Here is a 13,181-nt window from a genome sequence, read left to right as displayed (position 1 = left end):
GAACTAATAGTCACTCTTTTATTTGTTAAACACAATCCAGAATTACACACTCATTATAGAAAAAACAATAAATGAATAAAAATATATAATCAGCTATGACAATAATATATAATACGTTTTTGCTCAGTTTGGGCTTCGGAATAAAATTGAGGTGTTTTTTTTCCCTTTTTGAAAATATTGGCATTATTCACCAATAATTCCATAGTATATGTGCCATAAAAGCCTGAAGTATGAAACTCAACTAAACACACACATATATAAACTTACATTTTAATACCCTGAAACAAGTTAAAATAATAAGAACTACAAAAATACAAGGAAACATTATTTAATCATTTTTTTTTATTCATATGCAATAATATAGCAAAATATAGTAAAAATAAATAAAAAATCAATTTTGATGCATGCAGAGTAAGGTGGCCAGATTTCTGAAATGGAAACCGGGGACATTTCCTATTTGATTGGTCAAAATATCACTAAGAAATCTAATTTGTTATTGGGCCTGTCTATTCATTAAAAACAGGGACAATATATTTTTGAATGATTTTTGTTGTCGTTGTGGGAACTCTATATTATTATTATTAACATTAATAATTATTATGATTTAGTTTGATTATTACGATTTTTGGTCTGGTTTTAATACAATTCACTGCACCCGCAAAAACAAAACAATCAAACAATGAAAACAGTTAATAGTAAAACCACCACTGTAAATCACAAGCCGTTCAAAACAATATTAGAACATGACTTAACAAAAAAACATTACACAAATAAAACAACAAAAATATGATATGATGAATAAAACTATTTAACAAATGTAATTGTATTTAATACTTTCATTTTCAGAAGTTTATACTGTATAAATTACTTTTTTAACTTCAAATGTTTTGTTACGTTTGTTTTTGAAAATATCTCTTTAATTGGTCTTGTTATTTTGCATTTTAGGCTTATTTTAAGCATGTGTTTAAGTATGTGTATTCTGCATTTAGGCCTATTTGTTGTGAGCTAGGGTTAGGTGTAATTATTTAGTTTATATATATATATATATATATATATATATATATATATATATATATATATATATATATATATATATATATATATATATATATATATATATATATATATATATATATATATATATATATATATATATATATATATATATATATATATATATATATATATATCACTGCTTTGTGACTGTGGAACTTTTGGGGACAAAACAATCCCGCACCCCGTTGAGGATCTGTTATAAAGCACATGCAAACAGTATTACTTTAATTTAACATGAATGGTTAGTGTGTTACTAACTTGAAAGTGATAACGATGTTTCTTTTGATATTTGAGGATAATGGCGCTTTGCTCTCGGTTACGTTCATCATGAAGCGGCGCGCGCGACCAAGTCAGCGTAGCTCACAGCGCCATCTGCTGGAGAAATAATCACTACACGATTGCTCCAGCAGTTGCTGTTTGTTGGGCTTTTTTGCAATGTAAATGCGGGTTGTTTTGAATGAGCTGTAAAACGGGGACATTTCCGGAAAACGGGGACGTCTGGTAATTGCAGAGATATCTAGCATTTCTGAGTGATGAGGATGCAGAGGAATCACTGAATCAAAGTTTTGAACTGAGTCAATGAACCATGTTCAGACTTTTTATTAAATATGAAGTTTGTAACTATTCAATAAATGTGTTCAGATCGATGCGCGGTCACGTGCTCTGCTCATATGATTGATTCGCGTTTTAGTTGCTATGGCGACGCGTGTTATGAATTCAGACTCTTGTGCACGCACACCGATCTCGATCTGTTGTTGAGAGAGACGAGGCGAATTCACAAACTTTTGCAGAGTATTTTCTGTGCTGACTTTGAGATTTTGAAGCTGTTTGGACGATCCCTGAGACAAGACTTTTATTCTGGAAGAACATCGCAGGAGATATCCTTTACACAGAGTTATATTTTTGAGTTATTATTGAGTTATACTTATTATTTCTAAGGATAGTGCTATCTTATTGTTCTTTTCTTTTTTTCGAGTTTGATTTCTTTTTTGTTTTTCTTTTCTTTTCTGGGAGGAGTATTTTTTGAGGATAGTTTATTGTATTGTATTGTATTGTATTGTGTTGTGTTGTGTTGTGTTTTGTGTTTTGTATTGCTTTTATTCCAGATTGGAGGAGGATGTCGATGGCGAATATGATGGGTGAAACAGGAGGTGGTGAGTGCTTTAGGTTTTTAATTTGTTTATGGGATGTAACGTTAATGTTACTGAAATATACCAGCCTCAGCCCGCTCAGTGGCCCAAACCAAAACAATGGGCACAATAAGGGGGTTGAGTATCATCTTAATGTAAAGATTGAATAGCAAACCTTTTACAATCATATTGTGAATACAATTGTTAGGCTTTAGGGCTAATTCAATTTATGTTGTAGTAATTATGCTTCCAAAAAGTTGATTCTGCGCTAATTTGATCTCATATTTAATGCTTTTTTAAAAATGTTGTAGATTTAAGCAGAAAATGAGAATTGTTAAAATACTTGAATGTATTTTGAGACAAATGTCTTGTTTATGATTTTCAGTTTTGTTCAAAGTAAATAAAGCAACAGTTTTTCAATAACAGAAGAATATGTAAAAGTATGGTATTTGGGGTAAAAGGCACAATAATTAACATGATAATAAATGTCATATTAGATTGGGTGTCCACCTTAGTCCACCATCATATTTACAATGAAACCATCAGATTTAAAAATATGATAATAATCATATCATAAAATAAAAATATATGTATTGGTTTTTATTACTGTAAAGCATTATTAAATTATTATGTGATCTCATTCAATGCTTTCAGAATTTTTACTTAAAAAAAGTTTATGTATTTTTAAAATATACTTTTATAATAACATATTTTAATATTTATTGGACAATAATGACTTATTTTATTCATCAAAATAAACAGAAAATACGGCAAACTTTGCTAAAGAGATTTTTTTGAACAAGTATTAATTTAGACATGATTAAAAAGCAAATTTTTTATTAGGGTGTGCCTTTAGCCCCATTGTACCCTTTTTTAAATTGTGCATAGGCTACTATTAATATGGTCTTAGTAAAATATCATAATGTTATATATACTAATATTCTCAGACAATTGATTATGACGGGAAATATACTTTACAGGAGTTAAAGTGTGACAAACTGTAATAATATTCTATGATGATTTACCCGCTGGAGCTTTGAATCCATGTTTACAATGTTGAACGGGCTTTAGCCTCCCTTTGCTCTTTATCACTCTGTCTTTTTTTTTGTGTGAAGTCATTGGGTTTTTTTTGTCTACAAAGTGTGCCGACAACAGCAAAGTTGGTGTTGTTTATATTAGATCAGATCAGGTAGGCTACAATAATTTGATTTATACAATGAATTATCTTCCAAGAACGTGGATATTTTGCACAAGTTGCTAGCACTATTAGAAGACCAGGAGCAAAATATTACCGACAAAAATACAAAAACAATTCCGCGGATCAAGCACCTTCTGTAACGTGGATTGTAGTTTGTAATCTGTAATCTACCTGTTAATGGGATGTCGTCTCTACAGATAGGCGACACTGCCTCTCTGACACTGCCACAGGGATCGATGCCGCGGAGCGAGCGGGAAAAGACGGAGCGGATTAGCGTAATTAGTGGATTTTTAGCGGAACAGAACGCTTTTTTGGGAATCCCCTGGGGGTAAGGGAGGGAAGCGGGCAAGCGGGGCACCTCAGCCGATGAGGGCAGAGGGGCAGTGGCTCTAGCCACCGGTCCACCCCCCTGTGTACGGCCCTGAGGAGAGCCGCTTTCTCTCAGACGGCTGGTCAGGAGGTTTGGAGACACGGTTCTGAGGACCGACCCAGACACAGATCCAGGAGCTTCTACACATTTAGCACTTCTGTCTTCTGAGTTTTGTGTTTCTGTGTCCACAGGTCAGACTGACAGGAAGAGGGAGTGGCAGAGCGGCAGCCGGCTGAGCCAGGACGATGGATGTCCGTCCACTCCATCTAAACTCTTTCGCAGAGGTCAGAATAGGCTTTTATTGAAGAAGTTATGGCTCAGTTAAGAAATAATGTGTCTTTGAAAATAGAAAGTTGGGGGGAAAAAATAAAGTAACAACTTGATTATTAATATGATCAAAAATATCTTCACTTGGCATCATGTCCAAATCATCTTTGTCCCTCTCTGACAATATAGTGAGGCGGTTCTGTAGAGAGTCGTTGAGCCTTAGCAGCAGAGGCTCCTACATCGTCGAGTGGAGGTGGAGTGGCGAAAGACCGGATGGCCTAAGCGAACAGGGCAGTTGCAGCCACTGTAGTTTGTCCTGGTCCGACAGCCCAGAAGAGTGGATGTGGCCTCTGCTGCCAGGTCAAGTTCCCGTCGAGCCAACGGAGACTTCATATGGCCTTATGGAGGTTTCATCATTGAACGAGAGCTCAACAGGTGAGACTGAAATAAAGCTGGGCAGTGTAAAGCGTACAGATGGAGATTTTGCTATTTCATGCGTAAGACAGTCACAGTACAGGCACATTAAATTTTTTTTTCTGGATTTAACAGTAAAATGTAAGGTATGCCATTATATCATTGCCTATTTTGACGTCAGAGATGTTTCTAATAATTCAGCTTTGTTTTCTTCATTTCAGAAAAACCTGCAGAATGTAAGAAGAGGAAAGGAGATCGTTCTTTCCTCAGGAACGTGTGTCAGGCTATGAGGCGCTCGTTCCTCTGCTGTTGTCTCAGTGCTGAGGATGTTGTGGAGCCGTTTGTTCCTCCAGCGGATCTGGAGCCAGAACTCGATCCTGGTCCATCATCACCTGATCCAGATCACTCCGGCGTCAAGCCAAATAATGGTCAATCCACAGACATTATTTCTCCAACATTCTTTTAAACAGTATATTATTATTGTCTTGTTTGCACTGATATTTTTAATATAAAACAAAGGATCTAGCAAGCTCATATATTTCTCATATTTTGTTTTTCAGACTCCTTTGAGACTCTCTATACCGTGGGAGAGATGATTGGATCCGGAGGATTCGGAAGAGTGTTCAAGGGAACACGGAAACTTGATGGCAAAAAGGTAAAGCAATCTTGCTGAATTGTACAAACAGGCGCTTGAACACTGTTACTGTTATTGAACACTGCTTTTTTTTTTTTTTTTTTTTGCAGATTGCCATCAAGCAGATGCGCAAGATTAACAACAATCGTTATCTTGTTATTGTAAGTTGGTCAAAAGTTGAATGTGTATTTGTTGCTTAAGTGCTGATTACTGTAGTCAATACACCTGTAGGAAGCATTAGGTGTAAATGTAATAGATCAGTAAACCTGGAAAGGCTCTGATGATCGTATGTAATCATGATATGTTTTCTTCAGATTTTTACCCAGCTAACCTTCTGTCTACTACTTTTCTCTAGCCTGGGCATCCCACACCTCTCGTTACAGAAGTGGCGCTGCTGCTTATGATGAGGCAAGAACCCATGAGCCCCTACGTCATACGACTGTACGACTGGTTTGAACATCCTCGGACATTCGACCTCGTAATGGAGTTCCCTGAACCCTGCGAGAACTTGCTGGACTTCATCCATCGTGATCCTCCACTGGATGAAACAATCGCACGGGTCTTCATGCAACAGGCTTTGCAGGCAGTGCAACACTGCATCGAGCATGGCGTATTTCATAATGACGTTCATCCACAGAATTTCCTGGTGAAGACAAACACGCTAGAGCTCAAGTTGATAGACTTTGGCTGCGGTCATCTACTTAGTGGTGATGGCTACGAGAGCAAAATATACCGTGGTGAGTATTTTTGGAGTGTGGAAACCTGGATGCAGTGACTTTCTGATTATTTGATGCTTTGAAGAAATTGCTCAACAATGTGCAAATGTCTTGCTTACAGGATTACTGGGTTACACCCCGCCTGAAGTCTTCACTGAACCTCTATTCCACGCCATCCCAACAAATGTCTGGGCTCTAGGCGTGTTGTTGTACGAGATGGTGAACGCACGTTGTCCCTTTGGCAATAGAACGGAAATCACACAAGCCAAAGTTACATTTCGGAACTCCAACCTATCCAAAGGTGAGTGAAAAATATTGATAACATTGATAAAAACACACACATAAAGCAAAGGCTCTGTTTAGAAACAGGTAAAGGTGAAGTATGTAAGATTTTTCAAGTTTAAATACATTCAGATTATTCTCCATCAGATGCTGTTTTAATAGATGCCAACATTTGTGTCACATGACTAACCAGCTCTCTCCTTAATAAAATTTGTACAGAATGCAGTGATCTGATTAGCCAGTGCCTAGCCCGGGATCCAATGAAACGGCCAACGTTAGAGCAGATGTTACAAAATGAATGGATCACAAATGATCCGGAGATGTTCAGGAGATTCACTCGATCAGTGATTTCAGGTGTGAGGAAGTGTAACAGACAGAGCAGGATTATTATCATTTTTCTTCAATTCTGGATTATTTGTAGTGAGGTTTTCAAATTTGTGTTCATTGATATAGTCAAGTCAAGTCAGCTTCATTTATACAGCGCTTTATACAATACAGATTGTCTCAGAGCGGCTTCACAGTAATAAACAAGAAAATAACACAAAGTGATGCAATTGGAGGCCTGTACAGACGAGAGATTGTGCGAAGAGGTTCTTCTGAGTTTTCTGTTTCTGTGTCCACAGGTTTGAGGGAGTGGCAGAGCGGCAGCTGGCAGAGCCCAGGACGTCCTTTCCACTCCATCTAAACGCTTTCGCAGAGGTCAGAATAGGCTTTTATTAAAGAAGTTATGGGTCAGTTAACAAATAATGTGCCATTGAAAATAGAAGGTGGGGAAAAAAAGAAAGTAAAAATTTTATGTGACCACTGACGTTGATTATTAATATTATTAAAAATGTCTTCACCAGGCATCATGTCCACATCATCTTTGTCCCTCTCTGACGACAATATAGTGTAACAGACAGAGTAGTATTATTATCATTTATCTTCAGTTCTGGATTATTTGTAGTGAGGTTTTCAAATGTGTGTTCATTGTTATAGTTAAGTCAGCTTCATTTATACAGCGCTTTATACAATACAGATTGTTTCAGAGCAGCTTCACAGTAATAAACAGGAAAATAACACAATCAGTGACGCAATTGCAAGAATTCAGTTCTGTTGTAAATCAGCTCTAAAAAAAACATTCATGAGTTCACATGTTCATATAATCTTTGTATTGGGTAGGAAATAACACTTGCTGTCCTTGGTGGAGGCCTTGAGCTCGAGACTTGACCCGAAGCCTGAAGTCCAACCCCGACCTGACAGGAACCCAAGCCACCGCACCAGAGATCAGAGCCGGCCCACGTCTGAGCAAGAACATGAGCGACCGAAGACTGGAAAGAGTCATCAAGTCATCACAGCCACATTTGCTTTGTTTAGTCAGAACAACTCATCTTTATTTATATAGTTGTCACATACTGACTGTGACCCCGGACTTTTATTTTGAAGGGACTGAACATGGGCATGTGCACACAACAAACTGTTTCCACCATTACACATACACACAAACTAATGCCGTGTTCCAGGCGACCCGTGTTTTTCCAACCTTCTTCCCTAAAAGTGCACCAGTCAAACCCCGTGACTTCCCACCCGTGAACTCGTACTAGATCGATGTACTCCCAGTTACGAGCTCTGACGTCACACTAGCCCGCGAAGCAACAATGGCAGCCCCTACGGATGCGGTGTTTATGAAAGTCGTACATTAAAAGCCAAATCGTTTTTTAAAATAAGGTATTGCTCTAACGTTATTCATCCGCAAATGCTATGCATTATCAGCAGCTTTTCTAGCCGTAGCTCGTTTTCAGGCCATTGAGTGCAAGAATAAAATAATACCAAATACATTTCCAAATATACAAATAACATAAAATAAAAGGTATAACAGCTTCTCTTGCCTTATGCGCCACTTTTCTCCTCTGTTTCCCTCAAATAAGCAAGGAGTGAGCACCTTTGGCGATAGAAGTGATTGTAAATGAGCATAAGCCCCGTACGGTCCGCCACGCTTTGTTTACATCAAGCTACCGCTCAGGCAGTTCGGCGTGACTTTGCCTGGAACGCTACAAAGTCGTGAGTTGTGGTTTGAAGTCGTAACTTACGGGCTCAGAAACCTGCCTGGAACGCAGCAGATGTGCCATCCTGATGTAGTTGTGTGTTTGTAGCCCTGATGTCGGTGTTGTAACATCCCGTTCGTCGTCCCAAGTTGTTAGTTTCATTGTTTTGTTTGTTTAATGCTGGAATTTGTTTAAATGTTCAGTGATGCATGCCGTTCTAATATCATTACACAGAGAAGAACACCAAAAATACTTTACACCATAAGAGTTTATTTAATTTCATTCATTTATCAATTTAACTTCAATGCATTTCAAACAGCTAAACATCCCTTCTGGTTCACCTCTGTCGCGGAAATTCTCAATCCGTTTATCTGACTTCACCACGGACAACTCAAAACAACTCCCAGTTGTTAATATAAAACTACAGTATCTCGAGGTAATTCCCTTCTCGAATACATCTAACACAATTTCAATACTTCGAGGTAACTCCTCTCCCGAAGTAAGGTGATGGCGTCCCGTCGAGAAGCTACTATCACTAGCGTTTACTCAAACACACGAGCACAAAGGTCTTTAACATCTATACACTCTCACCGTCCTTCTAAGGTGTACGCTGGTCTCTGCAGACACTTATTATTACAGCCTCACCCCGAGAACTGCTCTATAGTCTTCCAACTAGGGCTGCGCAATATATATCGAAATATCGCAAATGTACATATCGCAATATGCATATCGCAAGGGCACGCAATATCTGAATGATTTTAATAGGCTACTTCAACATTGTGAAAAGTGTACGTTTTAGGTCGATGCATATAGCAGAGAATAGACTGAGCACACGACTTGTGACTTGCTTGACGTTAAAAAGAGTTATTAAACACAATAACTTGCGAAAAACAACTCCTTGCAGTCTCGTGCTGTCTGACACTCACCGAAACGTGCGCACAAGCCGCTCTTTTTTTTGTGTCTTGTTACACACTCGAAATGTCAAATACACACACAGTTGTGTCAAAATGGCTGTCTTGATGAGTATTCATGTAAACACAGTCGGTTATGCTTTAAGTGAAAGATATCAGTTGGGGAAATAAATAGATTTGACAGACTTAAAACAATATCGTATCGCATATCGAATATCGCATTATTTAACAAGGATATCGCATTTTTCTTCAATATCGCACAGCCCTACTTCCAACACTATCACTGTCTCTGCTGTGATCTATTGAGCGCAGAATCTTTAGTACTTCTATTCCTCAGCTGCGCAGCATATATACCTGACACCACTCCCAAGTTGCTCTTTGCTGAAATGAAGTTTTATTCACGGCAGGGAGATCACTCGTCACAACAACCAAATGAGTCTCCTGAACAGAAAGATGCATGTACATTTCTGTTTCTTAAAGTTGATTGAAAATCAATGTTACTCAAGCCTTCTTAACTGTGGTTGGTTCTGGTGATTGGTTTAAGGTAATCAAATGACTACACCTTTTTGGCTAAGTCTACATGGTCTTTGACCTGAACATCCTTAGTCTGCTTTTTTTCTGTAGTGTCATGCTAAATAACCCTTTGACCATTTCTGAGGCCGTTATATAAAATATTCCCATCACACCTCTCACATGCCACACCAGTACACATGGAAAGTAGCCATATTTAAACTAGCATTTGCTCATCAAAGATTACTCCATCGGGTTCTGACCTCATAGGGGAGGGAGAGAGCCTGGGATGGAAGTGTTTTCTTCTATGTTTTGTCTTTATTGTTTTGAGCTCTGTACATGGTAATAGATGTAAATAATATATGTTGTAGAGTTGAAATGTCATGAAGGTTTGTTTGTTTATGCCTTGTCACCTGTTTGTAACTTATAGGTTTTCCCCTTAAATGATATGTTCCAAAAATAGGATGAGCCAAAGCCTATAAAAGAGGCAGCCATTTTAGGGCAGGGGAGGGAGTGTGGAGAGATTCAATCTCGTTTGTGGTTTTTGGTCCTGTACATCGGCATAGCCAATTTACATTTGTGTATTGCAAGTTTATTTTCCTCTGTATTATATTTTGATTATTTTTGCTACTGAATATTTTTATTTCTTTCCACCTTGGGAGTTAAAACCACTCTGGACTGTGTATTTTTGTCCCTGTCACGTATTTTACACCTCTGTCCGCTGGTACATCCTGACAATAGTGTCTTATATATGACGTGATGACCCCTTTGAATAAAAGTATAATTTGTTTGTTGAACGCACAGGCTTGCAAAGTACACTTCTTTTGACTCGTACACTTACACAGGAGTTGATACATGCGCAGTTTTGAGCAATCTCTCGCCACGAGTTACAACCCATGTAAATATCTTTGTATTCTTCTTTAATGCTAGAGTTGTTAAAATGAGGGTACTTTCTAACCTTCAACTATCTTGTGAATTGACGCACCAAGGGCACGGTTGCCACATTGTGGATAAACTAATTACCAGAGGTGGGTAGAGTAGCCAAAATCCGTACTCAAGTAAAAGTACAAGTACTTACGGAAATATTTACTCAAGTAATAGTAAAAGTAACAATCGTAATATTTACTTGAGTAAGAGTAAAAAAGTATTCGATGAGAAAACTACTCAAGTAGTTAGTTACTAGTTACTTTCGATCTGATTGATAAGAAGCGAAAACCCTGAATTTCAGGCGACTTGGAGAGCTTTCACACACCTCTCTGTAACACTTTACAATAAGGTTGTATTAGTTAACATTAGTTAATGTATTAGTTAACATGAACTAACCATGAACAACACCTCTGTTCAGCATTAGTTCATCTTTGTCAATGTTAGTTCATAAAAATCCAGCTGTTCATGGTTTATTCATGTTAGTTCACAGTAGTGCTGGGCGGTATACCGGTTCATACCGAATACCGGTATTAATTTTCTTTATGATATGAATTTTGATGATACCGCAATACCGGTATATGTCGCTTAAACAACGTTCGGAACGCGGCGCAGCGCGTCATTGTTTGAGAGGGGACCCATTTCATTGATGCACTGTAGTAAGAGCAGTCAGAGCACAGTTGAGATCGCATTACAGCACAGCCTATGGCTGTATCCTATACTCTCTTTCACTATTCCCTACGTTATCACTTTATTTGAAGGAGTGAATGAAAACGTGCGTGAAGTCGGACAACCGTTGTGTGTACATCGGCTGTACACTCGTTATTGCGGTGCAATGGGATAGAATGAGTGCACTCAATAACGTCCACTAAGGTTTCGGACACCACTACAAAGCGCTGTGCCCTCCAAATAATGCTATATTTGAGGTTATGGGAGCGATGTCGGATTCAGCCCTTGATTATTGTTGAGAATTCAAACTACACGCGGCGCGCGAGAGAGCGCGGTTTCTGCACGGAGCGCTGCGATGAGTTTATCAACGCTCACCACATGGATCATATAGCACTGATATAGACCGGAGCGAGTGCGTTTAAAATTTTTATGGACATATTTCAAAAACTCTAGTGCTCTAGACATGAACCAGAAGTGTGTATGCGCGCATATTTCATCACGTCTTATTAAAATGAAATGTATGCACTGATTACACTGATAACCTATGTCTGATCACGAACGCGCTGACACGATGGATTATTCAAAAGACGATGTAAGTTAATAAATAAACTGACAATTCAAAGAAGAATGGGCCAAAAAGTAACTGCTTTATTCTTTCTGTGTTAAACTGATGTGTGTCATTCGTTCCGAGAGTCCTGTTAAATGTATTGCTAATATCCTCATTTCTCTTCGTTTTGGCAGTTTGTTGTTATAGAGGGTTAGATTTTTAAAATGCTTAAGGTGCCCTCAACTCAACTTTTAATATTCAGGTGTCTGTAAGTATGATTCTAAACGTGTTGCAGGTCTGTGTTTTATTGTTTGTTGTCTCTCCACAGCATCATTTTGTTAACCTGTAGACCTATTAACTCTAGTGTGGAATTTTTCTACAATATTCACTCGTCATGACAGTAAAACAGGGCATTCTAGTCAATCTCCTGCAGTATTTCCTCTCTCAATCAGTAGAAAATGTGATTAACACCCTGTCATGCATAGGGGAAAAAATACCGTCATATACCGTGAAACCGATATAATTTAGAAAAATACCGTGATATACATTTTTGGTCATACCGCCCAGCACTAGTTCACAGTGCATTGACTAATGTTAACAATATTTGAATAATGCATTAGTAAATGTTTAAATTAACATAAAGATAAATAAGTGCTTTATAAGTGCAGTTCATTATTAGTTCATGTTAACAAATGTAAGCTAATGAACCTTATATATATATATATATATATATATATATATATATATCGTCCCCTTGGAATTATAAGGTTCTATCTGCGTTCTGAGCAGTTTTGAGATATTGAGCTTCAAAGTTTTTGCATTACATATAGGAAAATGTATATGGGGAACAAGTTTCTTTCAAACATGAAAATAACAGGGACCCTAAATGTATTCTAAATATACAATATCACAATCCTCTCAAAATTGTAAATGGGGATTTTTGGAATTGGTCAAATGCAGATAGAACCTTCTAATAAAAAAAAAACACTTTTCGATTAGAATTATAAGGTTCTATCTGCCAAAACATTATTTGAACATTAAATATAAAAATAATGTTGTAACAATGTCTCAACATGTGTTGGAAAGTAAAATGTTATCCTTTGACATTTATTTCATATTTTTAGTACTTCCATGTATTTAGGACATTTCAAATTAAGCAATGTAGGTCTAAATATTTTGTCCAGTGCAGATGTTAATTTTTGGTACCAATATGGTGGGTAATTAAACACATTATTGCAGAAATTGTTAATCTTTCTTTTGTTTAGACAGAAAGCAGCTACTGTAATACATCTGAGCAGGATTTTATTCCACCTAAAGTGGGCCAGGTAAAATGGCTTTCTCTCTAGACATCAGTATGGCTGAAATAACATGCTAACATTTATTGTTGTAATTAAGACCCCATCAATTAAACTGTTGACTATTTGACCTTTTATGGCTTAATATTGTAAAAATTAAGACCTTTTAAGACTTTTAAAGCTGCAAGAAAACAGACATGCTTCAACAAATTAATTCATAAAGTTTAATAATCA

Source organism: Gobio gobio, assembly GCF_949357685.1.
Source record: "Gobio gobio genome assembly, chromosome: 22".
NCBI lineage: Eukaryota > Metazoa > Chordata > Actinopteri > Cypriniformes > Gobionidae > Gobio > Gobio gobio.
Note: the sequence above shows the minus strand (reverse complement) of the source record.